This window comes from Chanodichthys erythropterus, chromosome 1 (assembly GCF_024489055.1).
Source record: "Chanodichthys erythropterus isolate Z2021 chromosome 1, ASM2448905v1, whole genome shotgun sequence".
NCBI lineage: Eukaryota > Metazoa > Chordata > Actinopteri > Cypriniformes > Xenocyprididae > Chanodichthys > Chanodichthys erythropterus.
In genome coordinates, this window is record NC_090221.1 from 16,321,930 (window position 1) to 16,343,044 (window position 21,115).

Consider the following 21,115-nt stretch of genomic DNA (forward strand, 5'->3'; position numbering starts at 1 on the left):
GAATGTTTGCATGTGCTTGTGTGCATGAATATCTGAGTGTGTGATGCATTTGTAGTTAAAAAGCATTCTTGGCTGAAAAACACCCACTCGGCATCTCAGCGGAGGCTTATAATAACCTGCGATTCTGCATCCTCTCAGCTGGCTCATCAGAATTCTGCTCCTCTTCAGGGAAGCTTTAGATATTCCATATTAACAACCTAGATGGCTACCATTTTACTTTGCATTTTTTTCTTTTTTTTTTTTGTCATATACCTTCTTGTAATATAGACAAATATCAGAGGAGGATCATTGTCTAATTAATCTAATTGTGCCCTTTAGCACTTCAGCTATTATTTCTGTGTACTGGATCAATATGACTGGGAAAAGCAACATTTCCTTTTTTATTAGTTTTTCTGGTAGATGAGAGGCAATTCAAGAAATAAATTAATCAATGCACTTTCATTTGATGGAGCAGAACTTAAACACTCATTGACGTATAGCTGAACCTAAAACTATTTATTTCAAAGCAAATATGTATTTAAGTAGCTACTGGTTTTTAATTAAATGTTAATTTAATTGCAATTTGAATGTAAGGAATTAGAATTAAAATCCAAATAAACACAGTTTTAACACAGGATTAGTTCACTTTCAAATGAAAATTACTCCAAGCTTTACTCACTCTCAAGCCATCCTAGGTGTATATGACTTTCTTCTTTCAGATGAATACAATCGTCATATTAATCAGTCATATTAATAAATATCCTAATGCATCTAAGCTTTACAATGGCAGTGAACGGGACCAATGAGTATAAAGGTCAAGAAAGTGCTCCCATCCAAAGCAAAATGTATTCCACATGGCGGGTTAATGAAGGCCTTCTGAAGTGAAGCGATTTGTTTGTGTAAGAAAAATATCCATATTTAACAAGTTATAAAGTAAAATATCTAGCTTCCACTAGACTGCCTTCTGTATTCAACTTAGGAAGAAAGCGTAACTGATGCCACGTCAGTTAATATTTTTTCGTAAGTTAAATATGCAAGGCGTAGGATGTAGCGTAAGCATTTTGAACTGCGAGAGGCATTACATATGGAAGTAAATCAATGCCAAATGTTTTTGAAATAAAAATCTTGTTGAATTGCTATTAATTGAAAAAAAAAAAATGCATTACATTAACTGTGCTTGCATTTTGATGCATTGTATTTTTAAGGCTTGCATTTTTATGGGCTGAAATTCAACATGGTCATATATATAAGCTGTGAATATTTCAATTAAAAATATTTCACTCACATTTCCATTATTAAAAATTTAATAGGTAGTTTTGTGACTGTAAATCATTCTCGTCAAATGCTATTGAGCTTTAAATTATGGCATTTATTGTATGATCCCATACAGTATTGAAATACATAGCAATATTTACATATTACTTGACAGTTTATTTGGAAACACATTACAATAATGTGAACTGTCCATGAGTAATACATTTGTTACTGTATTTGTTAATCTTTTTTAACGTTAATTGAAATACAGCAGTTCATTGTTCATGTTAGTTCACAGTGCATTAACTAATGTTAACAAATACAACTCTTGATTTTAATAATGTATTAGTAAATGCTGGAATTGACATTAACAAAGATTAAGTGCTGTAGAAGTGCAGTTAATTGTTAGTTCATATTAACTAGTTAATATAAAGTGTTACCTTTTATTTTAATAAACATCAAAAATCTAAAAGGTTTGCATTATACCTGACACTTAGATTAACACTTTAGAGTTGGTTTTGTGACTGTAAATCATTCTTTTTAAATGCTATTGAAGGTAGAAACGTGAATACCAATGCCGTAACTTTAGAGACGGTCCCTAAATTTGCAAATATCTAACATTCAACGTCAAACCAACTTTATGCCACTATCTGCTTTCTTGGAGTCTATATTGTATAACTTACATCACAAAAGGTGCAAGTTTGGTCTTTTATATCACTGTACTAGTCCATTAAGCTGTGTAAGTGTTGTATATGTCCTGATGGCAGGGGAATCCTATGAAGTATGAGGGAAGCCCTATATTACAACACAGTGCTGCTATATAAAGTTAAGGAAACTTAATAACAGAGAGCAATATATGTGTACCTCAGATTTAACGTTTGATCTGTACACCAGCATCGAGGAATAACGTTATAATCTCGTTCACTGGAGAGAAAGCTGCTTACATGTAGTCTATACACAGGGAAAGTAACGTAAAGACACTGAATTAAACATAAATGCAGCTTTTGCATCTTTATCAGCTTTTCTGCATTATACTGCCCCTGATAATCATCACACATTCACTTACCGCTTGCTCAATTTATGCAAATCCATTTTTATGAATGAATGATGACTTACTAGTGTTGCTATGGTCTTTGTAAACAGCCGCTGGTGGCACCTGCTATTGAGGACGACTAACAGCAGATGGAGAACATGCATCGGCACTCTACTGCTTTTCCTGCAGTTCCCGGATGTGAAATGTTGAATTTTCTGCCGAATTTGAACCACTGAATTTGTGGAAGTGAATTTGTAAAATGGACTGAAAATTGCTTGTCGAATTTTATAGGTTGTATTTTTAAACAGAATGAATATTTTGGAAGTGAAATCTGAAAGGTGAATATAAATTATTACATTTTTAATAATGGAAATGTGTGTGAAATATTTTTATAATGTGTGTGAAATATTCACAGCTTAAATATATTACCATGTTGAATTTCAGCCCATAAAAATGCAAGCCTTAAAAATACAATGCATCTAAATGCAAGCACAGTTAATGTAATGCATATTTAATTTTTATTTTTTTCAATTAATGAAATTCAACAAGCTTTTTATTTCAAAAACCTTTGGCATTAATTTACTTCCATAATTACACTTTCTTCGTAAGGTGGATACAGAAGGCGGTCTGGTATTTTACTTCAGCTTGTTAAATATAGATATTTTTCTTACACAAACGCATTGCTTTGCTTCAGAAGGCCTTTATTAAGCCGTGTGGAGTACATTTTGCTTTGGATGGATGCACTTTCTTGAGCTTTATACTCATTGGTCCCATTCACTGTCATTATAAAACTTAGATGGGTATTAATATAACTCTGGTTGTGTTCATCAGAAAGAAGAAAGTCATATACGCCTAGGATGGCTTGAGAGTGAGTAAAGCTTGGGGTATTTTTCATTTGAAAGTGAATTAATCCTTTAAAAAGTTTTAAAAGTGTGATGTCTGCATTTATTTGATGTATTTATTTATTTTATTTATTTTATTTTGATTATAATTGAAAAAATACATTAAAATGTAATATTGTGGAATTTTATTATAATTTAAAATAATTGTTATCTATTTAAATTTATGTAATTTATTCCTGTTATACAGAATTAGCATATTAGGAAGATTTCTGAAGGATCATATGACACTGAAGACTAGAGTAATGGCTGCTGAAAATTCAGCTTTGCCAACAGGGATAATTTACATTTTAAAATAGAAAGCAATTATTTTAAATTATAATAATATTTTACAGTATTACTGTTTCTGCTGGATTTTTGATCAAATAATTGCTTGGTGAACAACTTCTTTCAAAAACATTTAAAAACGTCAACTTTTGAGCAGGAGTGTATATTAATAAATTTACCTTTATGGGTAAAAGAACACTTCCAGAATACATACCTGTGTTGAATTTCTTTGAATATATAATTCCTCTTCCTTTCATTCCAGTTCAAATTTCAATTTTACTTCCTGTGCAGTGTGACCAATTCAAATTCAGTCAGTTTTTCAATTCTGAATTTTGCACAGCCCTGTTACATTAGAATGTAAATAGTCACATGTAGATCTCCAACTATACTCATAGCGCCAAAGGCGGCAGGCATCTTCACCTACGCCTCAGCCAATTAGAACTCTCCTGGCGCTTAAGTCAGAGCGCATAAAAAGGAAGTTAATGCAGACTCCCTTTCAGCCTGCGCACATTCACCTCACTCCATATTCAAGACATCGCTGTGCAAGTCTAATCCAAATCTGGCACTTGCGCTGAATGATCCATATAGGCTTCTACTCCAAGCTGCTTGGCATGTCGGTGCAACAACACTGTTACCTTCCTAGAAAATCTCCATTGTTTGAATGCAAAATTCATGAGATCATTTCAGTAAAACACACACACACGCACACACACACACACAAAAACACTTATGTATGTAACTGGTTTAACACAAATGTGTCCTGCATGATTCCCCAATGAGAGATTAGTAGTACGGCAGGTCAATTAACAACCATCTCACGCGATACTACATTCATCTCAAATAATAACTGTTTATTATCTTCAATCATTCAGTCACTCAGCTATTGTGCCTCTGTTTCAATAATAAAGGGGGTGACATTCATTATTGGATTTGACTATTCGGCTTGACACACAGACAAAGGGATTCGTCGAGCCTTGCTATTATCAAATCTAACAAAAGCACATTGGCCTGAACGGGCAGTCCATTTTCAGGTTATTATGGCAGTTATTCACCAATTAGCAGTATGGACAATAACCGTATCCTCTCTTCATTGTACCTTTTCATTAAAAACATCTTGAGTTTTCAAGAGATTTCGTTTCGACCTTCTCCTCTTTTGTGAAACATTTGAGCAGTTTTTGTATTTCCAGGAACATTGATACTGTGTTTCTTTTACATGTTTGGGCAACATCAGGGTTTTTTTTTTTTTTTTTTTTTTTTTTTTTTTTTTTGGTAGCAGTGAAAATAAGAGTACGAAGTTTGAGTACTGACACTTTTCACAGAAAGTAAACACTGTACACAGGGTGGAAAATTAACTTGTTTTGCCTACAGTCACAGTGGCTGGTGATGTGCGACCTGCAAGCTTTAACACCCCGAGGTCTGAGGTATCCCCAGCGATACCACCGCGTTTTTTTTCTTACCAGTGTGAAAGAGACTCAAAATACTCTGTCAATGTTGCACATACAATTAGGAGTTATACACCATTTTAATTCGTGGAATATCTTCTTTTATTTGTGTACACTCAGAGTAAAAACAAAATGTTGTGCTTTTTGCAAAATAAAGAAAACTAACATGATGCGTGATCTCTCGTCTCCCTCTGAACGAAGTCCAATCTGATAGTTCTCAGAAAATGAACTGTAACTTAGTGAATATTAATCACAAAAAAATTAGACTCATGTCTAAAAAAACATTGAAATGTCAGGTTTTAAATCGTGTAAGTCAAATCGAAAACAAATAGTCTCTGTTTATGTAATCTGTATGAAAAGAGAGCCATGTCAGAAGTCTGTGATTCAGCTCATTATCCGCTAATGCAGCCACGCCCACGGAGCCAGTGCTAGCGCTATTCAGATGTAAATTCTGAGTCAATACATGCATTCATCGTCTCAATCGTGTATTTATTGTCTTGAAAAGTGTTTTGAATAGCCATAGTTAGCGATCTCTGGCCTCTGTTAGTTCGGGTAGTTCCTGGATTGCCTATTCTTCTTTAGCAGGCATTTGTGGACTAAAGGTGCACAGAGCGCCCTCTGGCTGCAAGTATGAATTGAAAACACAGTATCCAGCGCTCATAGTAATGACAATAAATCCTGAATAAATATTACTCCTCTGTATAGAAAATTGACAAACATTTGAGAATCCATCAATATTTCTCCAAATGTGCATGCTTTTAAGCTAAAAGCCTATATGAAATGCCATAGAGGTAACATAATTGTTCAGACACTTTGCATCACAGAAATACATTATATTTTAAAGTATATAATAGAATACCATTATTTTAAATTGTAATAGTATTTCACAGTATTGCTGTTTTTTCTGTATGTTTGATTTACACCATAATGAGCGTTGAGACATGATTACAGAGGGTTTTTTTCACAGCCTACCTGACTGTGAAAAATCATTCTTATGCAAGTCATTTCAGGTCACCCATTATTCATGACGATTCACGCCTCCACGCATACTGTGTTTCTTGACCAAAGATGTTATAGAAAATTTAAATCTCTCTTGTTTTATATGAAATAGTAGGCAGCATATTTTTTTACATAATTTTGAAGCAAAAACTATAGTCTACAACCTCCAATTCCCAGAAGTCTTGTGAACACAGATTTAATATTAGTTTTTTGGCCTTATTTCAGTGACTTAAATTTTTTGTTTTTTCAGTAACCACACATAAACGTTATTCCTTCAAAAACACAAACATGTACATACATGTTCCTCACATATTATTGTGAGGAACATAGTTTGTGCTGAATACAGTGTAATGACACTTTTGTCATTAATATTTTTATGAACAACTGAAAAAAGCACAAATGTCAGGGCATGTCAAAACTTCACTAGGCCCCAAATCAGCCTCAGACTCCAGAGGGTTAACTGGTTAATTTTCATATATAGGACAGTGCACATATTGTGAATAACATACAGGTTGTTGCATGTTTGCTTAAAAATAGTGCCGGGCTGATAATTTTAGTTGATTTTCAAAATGATTTCTGAAGCTGTTGACAACACATAGCCTATCTTGTATTTTGATCATTAAGAGCATTAAGGACATTATCATCATTAGCTTGCATAGCCGTTGGTGATGAAAGAATGAAATACCGCCGCTTTAATCCTAGCAAATGTTCTTGTTACATTAGCACACATTGGACTAAACTGCAAATAGGACTATTTCTGTGATCATAAACTAATGCTGCTAGCCGTCCTTAATGCAAGGATTAGGAGAGGCTCTTTATTAAGGCTAAACCTATTAGCTTTACACCTATCATATATTGTGCAGCAATTGCTTGAGCTTATTTCATATCCACACAATATGAGCGGCAACTTAAAACACTTTTACTTATTGTGTTCGTTTTTCAAGGCTCTGCTTATTTATTATCTTCCCTCCGCTGTGCTGTATATCTAGTTAGGACTCAGAATATAGGTTAAATTATTCTTCAGGGGCTGCTCGCCTTCATTTCTGTCTCTACATCAACAAGGAATCGCTAGGGAGCAACGGATTAGGGGCTGTTCACACCAAAACATGATGTTAAGATCAGCTGCTTTGCAGCAGTGCATGAAATGGAGGGTGTCCTTTTGTTGCTTGGCAACCGGAAGAAACAAGCATTTTTTTTTCCTTTCCCCCAGAATCTTGTGTGATCTTTTCCTATAATCTCCCACTAGAGATATTTTAATGAACATCTTGACTGCAGAGTTTGCTTTCAAAAAGAAGCTTGCAAAGTACAGGTTTGTAGATCTTTAGCCTGGGAGTGAATAGGCTATAAAAAGCTACTGGACTGTACTGTACTAAGTACTGTACTAAGTTTTTCAGTATTATGTTGTATATTACATTGATAAAAAATTCTAAAAGGTTGTGAAAGGGTTTGAACAGTTAAGCCTTGAGATTGATTTTCATAACACTGCTTCTTGAACTTTCAGAACTTACGAATCAAATCAGTCAATCGGAGTGCCAGAGTCATGTGGGGGGGGGGGGGAGAACAAAAATTATTCTCGTCACTTTATAATATTAAGGTAGAACCACTGAACTCACATGAACTGATTTAAATATGTTTTTAGTACCTTTATGGATCTTGAGAGAGGAAGTACCATTGCTGTCTATGCAGGCCTCGCTTAGCCATTGGATTTAATAAAAAATATCTTGTGTTCCAAAGATGAACGATGGTCTTACAGGTGTAGAATGTCATGAGGGTGAGTCATTAATGACATTATTTTCAGTTTTGGGTGAACTTACCCTTTAAGGTTGAACCACTGTAGTCATATTGACATTATTGACAGAAATTTCATTTTTAGGTGGACAAACCCAAATTAATTTGTTCCTCTGACCTACTTAAGTCCCAGTAGGTAGATGTTATTAAAGCATTCTCCTTCCATTTTACCACATTTTGTTTTTCTTTACTCGTTAAACGTTTTTGTTTTCTTACTCTCTTTTCTTAAAATGTACACCACTTTGGGTTAATTTCTTCTTTTTTATCTGCTTTTTAAATACACTTTATAGAAAATACAGCGAAACAAATAATACAATTGCGACTGACTGGAGTTGTAACATTTGAAGCTTCACTGAATTTGATTCAAGTTTTATATCTGCAGTTTCTGAGATGTCAAACAAGTAATATAACATTTTTCATAGAGGACAGTTGGAGCTTATCAACATATCAACATATTTCAGGCTATTAAATCAGCCTTCAAGTCTCCCAGACCCCAAATAGAAAAAGAGGATTCACCTTATCATTTGAGCACTGATTGAGAAAAGACCATTATTTTAGAAACTGCATATGAGCCAGTCAGTCAGCAAGTCAGAATGAATATGCTCTTTATTGAAAACAACTGAATCCAGAGCACTTATTAGCATCACATTTTGGCATGAGCAGCCAAACTTTAAAAGCATGATTTATGTGAAAGTGTTGCAGTCTTATGTGTTGAATACTGATTAATTTATGACTGACATTTTTTTTTTTAAACAAAATTAGTTAAAATGTAAAAAACAAACTCTATCCATTTTTTTTATTTATTATTATTATAGTCTGTCACTTTAAGTGACAAGACTATAATACATTGCTCTAAAAAGTGCAAGGATGTTGCTGCCTATGTGTGGTTCAGGGTGAGGAATTAATGGCAGAAATTACATTTTTGAGTGAAGTAACCCTTTAAGTCAAATATTAAGCAATGTACCATTTTGGTTCTTGCTTGTAACGTGCTGTTATCCAGTTCTAGCCATCAATATTCTAGTTATCAAATAATGTGTCATTCAATAGTACTTTACAGAACATTGTGCTTTTATTCAGTCATCTTACATCTTTCTGCCAAAAAGAGTGTCACTGAAAGATGTTAGAAATCAGGGCTGTGTATTTATCATCAAATTCATATTAACTGCTAGCTAATGGCTTTCGATAGCAGGGGGAGGAGTTTGTTTTTGTTTTTGGCAAACTGCTTTGACATCGCTGTTATCTGAAGTAATTTATTGGCCTCTCTGCATCTTGTTACTGGCCACCAGATCCTCTCAATCAAAGTCATTTGAGGATGGATAGTTGAAAGTGTGATGGCTTGGCACACTTTCCATCAGCTTTTCTCTCCAACTGAGCATTGATTAGAAATACAAAACACTCTCTGCTTGTCATTCTTGATATGCTTTTCAAAATTATTTGACAGCAAGGGCCAAAACAAATTTTAAGACTTGGATTAGTCAAATGTAGTTTCTAATCCATTACCAAAAGAGAGAAGTCAGAAATGAGACTCTATATTGATATCTTAAATGATAGAGTTAATATTAATTTCAAAACTAAATTGATTGCAAAGGTTATTGGCATAGCATGTTTTACCAATTCTTTGATTCCAGAAGAATTCTTTAAATATTATTATAAACATTATAATGGTCTTTAAAGGGGATAGGTCACCCTACAAAAAATGAAAAGTTTGGCATTAGCTCACCCTTATGCTGTTTTAAATATGTATGACTGTCTTTCTTCTGTGGAACACAAAATAAGATGTATGTAAAAAATGTTTTTCTGCTGTGAAATCCAGTGGGGTCCAGTATAGCTTTGGACTCCATAGACTGTCATTCTATTGACCAAAAACAGTTGAAACATTCTTCAGAATATCTTCATTTGTGTCATCCAGGTTTGAATTCAGGTTTGAAGTAGGGCTGCATGATTTATCACACAATACAAAAAAAATTATATTGAACTTAAACGCGATTATTGCTTAAACGTGATTCTTCTGCAATTATTTTTTTTTATGCGCAGTTTGTCAATGAAGTATGGCTCCAAATGCTAATCCATCCAGTGCTTCCCACAGGTTTGAAATATACTTGCGGTGGTAGCCGGGCAAAAAATCCTATTACCCACGGCACAAAAATCGTCTACTACATGTGACAAACAAATAATGTGTGATTTTTAACAGTATTTTTATTTATTGAAATTAATTTTAATTACATAGCATATTACATTTAATTACATACTAATATTATGCATTATTATGCATTGTAAATTATGCAAAATTACAGCATTTAAATGGGTCACCTTTCTCTCAGTGAATGGGAAACAGATTTTACTAGTAAAATGTATAAAATGAATAATATATGTGTCAAATAATGTTCTTAGTCCTTTCTTCCTGTGGGGGAGACTACAATAATTTACTATGAATTAAATGGAAATCAAATTAAATACAATTTATTGTGTAACCAAAATACCAATAATGCCCAAAAGAAAAAAAGAAATAAACTTAGTGTGTGACTTTTAATTATAAACAAGCCCAAAATACACCGGGACTCTTATTTTGAAATGTCTGTACTATTGCAGTCTGATCCTTCAGATTCTTACAGTTGTCTAAAACATTTTATATAAAGGCCATGAAGTAGACTTTGTAATAATTCATCAACTTGAGTTCATTAGCAATCGCTTGGCATAAATCTGCACTTTTCATTGATTGAGAATCACTTTGAAGCAGTCTGAGGCACTGTTGCGCAAGCTTGTAGAATGCGCAATAGCGCCGCCTTGTGACTTTGCAACATGCAGCGCCCGTGAGAATGCTAGCGGGAGTAAACCCTTCTGACGCACACATAACGAGCAGGTACGAAACGACTAGTTATTAGATCGCGGATGGTTTCATTATCTTGCGCGGTTATAAAAGTATAAGAGGATAAAAATAATAAAAGCAAAAATATGTCTCCAAATATACTTGGGCGGCCGTTATTATACGTGGGTGGCCCGCCCAAGTAAAGTCTATGTGTGGGAAGCACTGCCATCTGAAAACACGGCGAGTTTGAATCGCTTATAATGTACATTTGAAAAAACACGTGTCAAACATCTCTCCAGGCATGAGAAGCATTATTAACATCTTGTCCAACAAAAGATAATATTTAATAACATGTTTTTACTCCAAACTCACTTCATAACGACAGTTGAGCATCCCTCCATGAGATGATGTGGCTTCTATAAGGCAGTTGTGTGTTTATAAGTTATGTTTAATCAACCAAAGCATTTAAAAGTTCTGTTTATTCAGCTAAAGTGATATGAGGCGTGGTATCTTCTTCTGCGGCAGGGCATATTTGGAGTTTCTGTGTAAGAGCACCCTCTGGCTTTCAGATGGAGAAGCATTTACCACTGATCACAGAGCCGTACAGCTCTGACAAGCTGTGTGTAAAATTGCCTGCCTTTGCCAAATCACATGTGATTTAATCACGATAAATCATGTAGCCCTAGTTTAAAGGCATCCAGGTTTGACATGACACACAGGCGAATAAATGCAGGCAGTTTTCATTTTTGGGTAATCTTTCCCTGTTGATTTCCCTTTTTTAACTGTGCCTCTCTGTACACTTCCTGTTGTAAGTCACTATCTTTTTAATTAATCTGTTCCACATTGCTCTAGGCATTATGACAAGAAGTTGCCAGTCAGAGAGATATGTTGTATGCAAGGCCGAGGACATAAATTGAAATGTTGCTCCTCTGACATTGTTATAATGATACAACACTGTGGGAAATGGAGGGTGGATATGTCACTGCCCCTCTAGTGATTCTCACATCTCTGATGTTGGCCCATGACTTATTTCATACAACAAAAGTCTTGATAATCCCGGTAATAGCTAAAGACGTCCAATTAAGGGGACTACAGTGCTATTGCATTTCCTGTATTTCCTGTAAGTAGTTTTCATAAATCATTCTCTAGTCAGTAAGCAATAAATACAAAGCCCATTGGCATATGCATCGCTGTACTAAATGTGAATGCCTTTGCTGAGTCAACATGCATGGTTAATTATATAACAAATTTTCAGCAAAGCTAGTATGTGATATAGAGATGAAGCGACTCAGCTTTACGGAGCCAGCAATCTTGACAGAAGAGCAAGTCTGCTGCAGGTGAATCTGCTGACGTGCTATAGATAAGAGTAATGAAACGATTGCTTCAGGTGGAGAGTTCACTGCTTTGATTTCCTGAAGCATATGAGGCGTGTGTTTCTTTGTATAATTGTACAATATAACATACTGGTCCACAACATGGCCGTCACATTAGGGTCTAGTTGGTCCTGCCAGCTGTTTAGACACAACACAAAGCAACTTTGAGCAGTAACTATTAAAAACTTTAGACTAATGAAGGATGCACACTTCTATAATTGTTTGGATTACCATCTTGCAGCTCTTGAGTCAAGCAAGTGACGTTTTACCTAGTTTATTAAAAATTTCAGTCTTCTTTGCACATTTCTGGTTAAATTGAGAATCACCTTTTTTTTTTTTTAAACAGAGATCATGATTCTCCAACAATTCTGATCAGGCAACTAAACAAAATAACATGTAATTTACTAGAGGTTCTGACAGAATGTTAATTGCCGTAGTCTATTTAAAATCTTTAATTAATTTGAATGAATCATTTAAAAAAAAAAATCCCTTTAAATGAATAATTCAATGACTAACTCATAAATACTTTATCCCAGTACTTCTGTGATCATTTAAATATTTGTGACATAGAAATAATGATACGGTGTGGTTGACAAGACTGTTTGCAAAACTGTTTCATAACTGCTCTCTCTGGGTCAGCAGCAGTGCCAATACATATCTGAATGTTCTGGTGTGATTTTGTCAAAGGTTTAATAGACACAGGCAAATTGTTGTCATTTAGGAATGAGATTGTGTGGGTGTTTGAATCGAGATTGCAATCTTTTAATGATTAATCGTACAACCCGAATTCCGGAAATGTTGGAACGTTTTATAAATTTGAATAAGATGAAAACTAAAAGACTTTCAAATCACATGAGTCAATATTTTATTCACAGTTGAACATAGATAACATAACACATTTTTAAACTGAGACATTTTATAATTTTATGCACAAAATGAGCACATTCAAATTTGATGCATGCTACAGGTCTCAAAATAGCTGGGACGGGGGCATGTTTACCATCTCCTCTTCTATTCAAAACAGTGTGAAGACATCTGGCCATCGAGGTTATGAGCATCTGGAGTTTTTGTGTTGAAATTTGGTCCCATTCTTGCCTGATATAGATTTCCAGCTACTGAAGAGTTTGTGGTCATCTTTGACAAATTTTTCATTTAATGATGTGCTAAATGTTCTCTATAGGTGAAAGATCTTGACTGCAGGCAGGCCAATTCAGCACCCGGACTCTTCTACAACGAAGCCATGCTGTTGTAATAGCTGCAGTATATGGTTTTGCATTGTCCTGCTGAAATACACAAGGCCTTCCCTGAAATAGACGTCGTCTGGAGGGGAGCATATGTTGCTCTAAAACCTTTATATACCGTTCAGCATTCATAGTGCCTTCCAGAACATGCAAGCTGCCCAAACCGTTTGCACTTATGCACCCCCATACCATCAGAGATGCTGGCTTTTGAACTGAATGCTGATAACATGCTGGAAGGTCTCCCTCCTCTGTAGACCGGAGGACACGGCGTCCATGATTTCCAACAAGAATGTCAAATTTGGACTCGTCTGACTATAGAACACTTTTCCACTTTGAAACAGTCCATTTTAAATGAGCCTTGGCCCACAGGACACAACGGCACTTCTGGACCATGTTCGTATATGGCTTCATTTTTGCATGATAGAGCTTTAGTTGGCATCTGCAGATGGCACGGCGGATTGTGTTTACTGACAGTGGTTTCTGGAAGTATTCCTGGGCCCATTTAGTAATGTCATTGACACAATCATGACAATGAGTGATGCAGTGTCGTCTGAGGGCCCGAAGATCACGGGCATCCAATAAAGGTCTTCAGCCTTGTCCCTTACGCACAGAGATTTCTTCAGTTTCTCTGAATCTTTTGATGATGTAATGCACTGTAGATGATGAGATTTGCAAAGCCTTTGCAATTTCACATTGAAGAACATTGTTTTTAAAGTATTCCACAATCTTTTTATGCACTCTTTCACAGCTATGCCCATCTTTACTTCTTAGAGACTTTGCCTCTCTAAGACATCCTTTTTATAACTAATCATTTTACAGACCTGATATCAATTAACTTAATTAGTTGCTAGATGTTCTCCCAACTGAATCTTTTCAAAACTTCTTGCTTTTTCAGCCATTTGTTGCACCCATGCCCCTCTGTAGCAGGCATCAAATTTGAAATGAGCTCATTTAGTGGATAAAAGTGTAAAATTTCTCAGTTTAAACATTTGTTATATTATCTATGTTCCGTTGTGAATAAAACATTGGCTCATGTGATTTGAAAGTCTTTAGTTTTCATTTTAATCAAATTTAAAAAAAGGTTCCAATATTTCTGGAATTCGGGTTGTACAACTCTTATACAGTTTCTAGCTGCACTACTTGTTTTATGCTAATACTGACATGTATAACGGCAATCAACTGAACTGTTGTTCCTACAAACAGCCTTTGTAGTTTCAATTCAGCTAAAATTCTTTTGTATATTTACAATCCTAAGGCAGATGTAATCAACATATTTTATCAAACTTATTAAAGATGCAAAGGTCATGCCAATCTTTTGCAGTGATGACTAAGCAGGTGTGTATTTTGACTGCAGAATGAAGGTGAGTGAGAGAAAATGGGGGAGGAGACCACAAACACATTTTCTGTTTTGTTCTCTCTTACATCAGAAACAATTTGCTATGCCTAATTACCCCCACTTGCTTAAAGAGGGGGGAAATTTGCATAGCTGTCGGGTACCCTCCCATCACGAGGATTTAGCCCAACTCCTCAATGCAGACACTGTTCTGATCATTTCTTGTGGTATTGTGAAGAGGTCTCCGGGGATGTTAAACAAGGCAGTCAGTTAACACCTGGATGCTGGATTTGATGTTTCAATTTGTGTTTTGTTACAGTACATTACAGCCAGCAGCTAAGTGGACTGTATTTTCTCCCAAATAATTGTATTAGCTGTTTTGATCTGTAGAATTTTTACCAGTGACTTGTATTTATGACTGTATAAAAGTTTATATTCCGAAAAAATTCTTTGACCTGTCATGGAAACCTTTCACTCAACAGATACAATAGGGTTTTGATTATCTTGGTAATGGTTTATTTTTGACTGTACATTATACCACTGTTACTTCCTAAATAAATGAATGAACATGGAATAGAAACATTGACACAGTGGGGCCCTATCATACACTCAGCGCAATTCGACGGCAGGCGTGATGCCCATCTGTTTGCACATGGATGTGATGGTCTGAAAACGAGGTGTGTTAAGGTGCATTGTTGCCGTGTTGCTATTTTGATATATATATATATATATATATATATATTTTTTTTAGAAGGCGCGTTAGTAATGTGCACCTATTGGCAGGTGCACAACGTGCGTACATTCTGCTTGTTACACACAGGGATGCGCAGCGGCACACAAACATGCCAAATATTAAAATTAAAAGGATTACAACGCTGATCTGCAACGAGCAGATCTGTCTCCTCTCTGGAGAAGTGTTCAGTCTTTCCGCTTGCAAATGGTGGTACCTGACTTTTAAAGGGAATGGGAGACAATCTAGACTCTGATTGTTTACTGCATATTACGCACAAAAACACACCCATAACTCATTAAGAAACTTTTTTCCTTCGTTAAACTAGCAAAAGTGGATTCGGATATGCCCAAAGTGCACTTGTGCCCATGCGCTTAGATCGTTAAAATAGGGCCCAGTGTTGGAAATTGGTTGCCAGGAACAGTCCCTGATTATGATTTTGATCCAGCCTATTGGGTTTTATACATTAACCCAATTGCTGGATTGATTTTTGACAAACAACCAAACAACATGATATTGAAGGTTATTCATTTTAAATAATAACATTAATGCACTCACAATCATTCACAAAGTGATGCAAGTGTATATATCCTGCATTTGTAGAAGGCTAGCCTTCCATGCAAAAGAAGGTATAATGTGAAACTACAGAATTTTCCTGCTTCTACAATAATAATTTCATAGGAAAACAATTTAATTCAAAGCTTAATTTTATTCAGGAAGTCTCCCCTCAGAAAGTTTTCTTTCAGAACAGAACACAAAATGACTGTTTACCAAGTGTTAACCGGTTTTTACACTTTTTTTGAGTGTAGGTATCAATATGAAGTCTGAGACTACTGTCTAATTAGTACTTGCAGACGAAGAAGAGCCAGTGAAACACAAACAGGTACTTGTTGTCCATTTAAGAGACATTTTAAAACGAATGAAATGTGAATTACCAGTAAATGCACAGCATTTGATCCAAAGATACAATCAGAGATGGAAATCTTGCTCAATTTGGACATTTCAAAACAAATCTAGTCTGTGTTGATTGATTTTTTCCATTAGCTTTAATTGTAAGGCTCAAGCCACATACATTAAAGTCATTCCATTACCACAGCCGACATCAATCAAATGGCGAACTGCTTTGCAGATGTAGCCGTGAAAAGTGCTCACATACATTTGCCTTCCAGAGAGATACATTGCCTGTCCAATTAACCTCTCTGGCACAACATGTGTATCATTCTCATTGCAGTTACTTTAACTCATCTGAGGCTCAGTGCTCAAGTACTTCCAGAATTCAAATAGGGGAAAAGGGAAAGAGGTTTTTCAACAATTATTAAACTCTTGCACCATATCATGAAGTTGGTTACTTATAATAGAAATATAAGAGGAAGTATTTTGTGATACTATAACAAGATTAGTCAACCAGAGTTTGGTGACTGATATTATTCCATGCAAACTATTTATTTATTTACAGATAAATAACTATTCATTTTATTAATCAAGTATTAATAAATAAAATAAATGTTGTGTGTTTGTAATGCTGTAGAATGAATGAAATCCATATTTCTAGTAATTCACTGCATAAAAAAAAAAATAATAAATAAGTATTTTACCAGAAAAAGTTTAATTTAGACCGAGAGCATATCTCACATTCTCCCCAGGGACATTATTTGCCATTAGTAGTTTTTGCTTTGAAAAATGCCTTGGACTACCTTGAGACCAAATTAAAATATGAAGATAATGACACTTAAAACCCTCCCTTCTTGCTTTTTAGAGATTCATTACTGTATGCAAATGACCACACACACACAGGCAAAGTGTGCGGTGGATTGATGGACTCTGGTTCTATTAGTCATTTCACTGGTTAATTATGATGAAATAAGGTCCACAGCCCAAGTTGAACAGTGGAGTCTTGGTCCCTCCTACTTGTTCACAGCATGACTGATTTTTCACTCTCTTCAGCGATCACATCATAATTATCAGTTATACAGTGTTAGTTGGCATCTGTAACACAGGCTGTGTTTTTGTCTGCAACATTTAAGTGTCATAAGGAATAGTTGCTTAAATGAAATTCCGATGTTATTTGCGCCAAGTTTTGAGGTGAAGATGAAATTTATAATGAGCTTAATTTACATAAAGAGGTGTGTTTGAGGTGAACCACTGGTGAAGGTAACGACAGTGATTTAATTTAAATACAATGAGGGCTTTTAGTGCCTGGTGAATGAAATGCAGGTTTTTGTGCTGCATTGCTCCATGCAAAAGTAGTGCAACTGTTTTATGAATTCTGCCCAGTGACCCTTGAGGCCTTTATCAGAATTGTGATTCATTACGATTTGGGCCTCTGCCCCATTTTAAGTCTTTTGTGTCATTGCCTTGATACATTAGTCCAGTTGAATGTGCCAGCACAAATTACTTTAGGCCCTGAATGGGACATGTGCATAGAATGTGATAAATATTACAGCACTAGTCGTAGTCAGACCTGTGAGTGGTTGGGGGGAAGAACAGGGAGAGGGTGGGTGGCTGGAATTCACATTATATTGATTTAAAGATTAAGGCTTTATGTATCCGTAGTGTGTAAGTGCCTCAGTCTGGTCATTTCACTGTAGTTGGTTTATTGTGAGTGTCAGTTAAGTGTGTTCTTTTCCTACAGGTAACCTTTAAGATATTTTCTCCAGTTAATGGTTGTCATTTAGGTTCATTGAAAGGTCAACATGATACAGATGATGACTTAATTTTGTTGACCTTTGAAAATGGTCAGATTTGTTCAGATATGTGTGTGTAAGGGGAGAGAGACCATGCTATAGCATTCCATGAATGCCAAGAGCTCTTTGAATGTGACAGAAGATTTATTGGAGTAATATCACTGGTCCATTAGCACCAGCACACCACGAAAGAAATGGTCAGATCATTACTCCCAAAGTTTAAAAACTACAATAAATTGATGAATTAATGTAGGTCACAGTTTGCTAAACCACTGAAATTGTATTTCCTTCAGTGGGAAAAAAAGAAAAAACATCCAAAATGATAAACTAAAACATCTACACAAGAAACTAATCTCTGCTGGAAATGAAATTAATATTCAGAACAGATATATATATATTCTGTATTGTAGAACCATCTAAAGCTGTTTGACTGTAGGAACATTACAAAGTTCTTTTGAAAACACACTGACGAAATAAACCGTGAAATTGACTTGAGCAATATCATAATGCTTTGTGTTTTCAATAGAAAATGAATCGACTGTCAGGCGCTGTCAGATCCAACAAGATCCGCCTCTGACACTTCAGAGTGTAAAGCGCCACTTTCACACTCTATGATCAAGTTGTCTGACATTTGCCTGCATAAATCAAGTCTCTTTTCTTTGACTTCCTGTCACATACACTCATGTATTTGTCCCTTGTGTGTCATCCTGACCTTTTGTTTCCTGAAGGTGGGCGGCAAGAGTCATAACTGTTACGTAGTGAGTTGTCACTCAGTATGTGTAGATGTGGGAATGAATGGCGTAGAGGTCTAACCCATAAACATCCAGGCAGATCTTATTATGGCAGATGCACTTTGAGGGGCTAATCGTTGGGTTATTATGGTATTATGGATGAAGCGCACATGTTTTCTTATCAAAGGCCATTCTGCTGTGGCACTCTGGGATCGGAGATGCCCTTTGTGCTCAAGAAATGTGCATCTGTATCCATGACAGTTGTCAAAGTAACAAAATTGAGCAATTTTGAAAAAGACTATGATATGCCATTATCTTAGTTCAATTTCCTGCTTATTCATAATGTCTTCCTGTCTTCAAACATTGTGCATGTTGTATTTATACACACTGTGTTTACCTACAGCATATATAGTAGTCAACATTTGAAATGGATCAAAACCTTTCATCAAAGTTGTCCTAAAACCTTCTTTTTAGGACAACTTAGTTCTTAGGACAACTTTTTTGATCCACTTCAAATGTTGACTACTATATATGCTGTTGGTAATCACATCGTGCTGATATACAGCCATATCATTTGGCTACAAGTGTGATATTGCGTTTATACAGTAGTTCGATGTCACAAGTGTGTAAATAAATAGGAAAATCAGAGTGTCTTTAAAAACCCTCTTTTTTGAGGAACTACTTCCTTCCGCCATGGATTCAAATCTCAAGTTGATAGTATAACACTTGAGCTCAAGCCTCTGTTACTATTTCTAAAATGTCACTTTAGAACTAGTAATGAAGAAATGTTGAGTCACTACATTGAAGCTTACTGAGAGCCGTGCGATATTTCCCCAGTATCAGCACTCAAACTTTTCTCCGTTTGTTTCTCACTGCTTGCAGCGACTATCATGGCAAGCGAAATCCACAATATTTTTTTTTTAATAAATACTACTGTTATGTTGTGAAATGTAGTTTAAAGAGTTTTTTAGGCAAGAATGTAGTTATTTAGACCTCAAATATGTGAATCGTATATATATATATATATATATATATATATAACATACTGACTTTTTTACTATTTGTTTTGACGCTTTCGCAGATACAAGCTCCAGGCCATCAACGGCCATTCACCGCTCATGTACCTGCAGAGAACAGCTTCATCTCAGCCAGTCCTTTGGGTATTTGCCACTGGCTCCAGATTTTTTTATATATTGAATGTCCGCTGAGGAAAGCGATATCTTTGTCTTTGACCTTTTAACAGTTGAGGGGATTTCCCACAGTGCTAAAACAACTTCCATGTTCTGACTCACTCATAAAGACAGTCTTTATAAAAAATATGGTGGATTTGCTCAACTGCCATGACGGTCTCATTTCTGTGGTGCATATCCTTTGGTCTATTGTAGTAAGAATACATTGGCTTCAGAGATGAGAATGAAATAGGCATGCTTGCAAGATCACCTTTTCATAGCAAAAATAATCATTTTAAAATTTACTCTTCTGAATGTCAGGGTGACACGCAGCTTAGGTAGAGAAAGCAATTCAGAATGTCATTTTAACTCTTCTTGCTCAGTTACTGACCATACTTTGAGACTCGTTTTTGGCAGACATCTAATGCCGCGGACAGTGATTGACTATGAGATCTGGAGGGATGTGTACTGTAAGAAACTGATGGATTTTTGCTGGCCATATAAAGGAAAATAACAATCTGAAGTTGTTACTTGTCATTGGTGCCCTGCTGGCAGTCCTGGTTACTGGGGCTGGCTGCTGGACCCTCTGTGGCTGCTCCATGGGTGGGCTCAGCAGTAGCATATGGTCAGCAGGCTGTTGTACCCACACACAGGTTTCTCTTTCTGGCTCTGGCCTGTTGATCCAGCTTTTATTTCCATCTTCTAATAAGATTGTCTTAATTAGTCCTAACAGATATAGTTGACCTGAAGGATATTTTCATTTATTCATTATTTAGTGTTTGCTATGGAACAGACTGTTCTATTCAGTTCATTAACACTTTATACAGTTAATACAAAGCGCCATAGACATTGATGTATGACAGTTTTTGTTAAGACATCATCTAAAATTGAACCTTATAAATGACCCATCTGAACACTAGGCAATACATGCTTCATACCAATTTTAATACTAATATTATTGTCATTTTGTGTGAATTTATGATATATGAATGTATTCATTTTTAATAATTCTCTTTTTCTCACTAAAGTTGCATTTGTTTTAGAAAAAAATCAGGTCTCGATATTAACACTTGTCCGGAACAAGTGGATTTTTTGAATGGGAAAGTGAAAGAGAATTTTACTTGCCCGACCGGACAAGTAGCCTGATTAAAATGTCAATTTAAGAAAAAAAAAAAGAAAAATGTGAGAATGATTCTGATTTTGAGGTAAGTGGCAATTGATGGTGGATAATAATATATAATGTACGTACTATAATGTACTGATGTTACCGTTACAAGCTTGTTCTGTTAAGGCTCGCAAAGCTTCAACTCCAGGAGAAATCGAAACAAATGAGCACAGCACACACAAAGAAACTCAAATTCAAAATATGGAGTTTTTATATTTATAA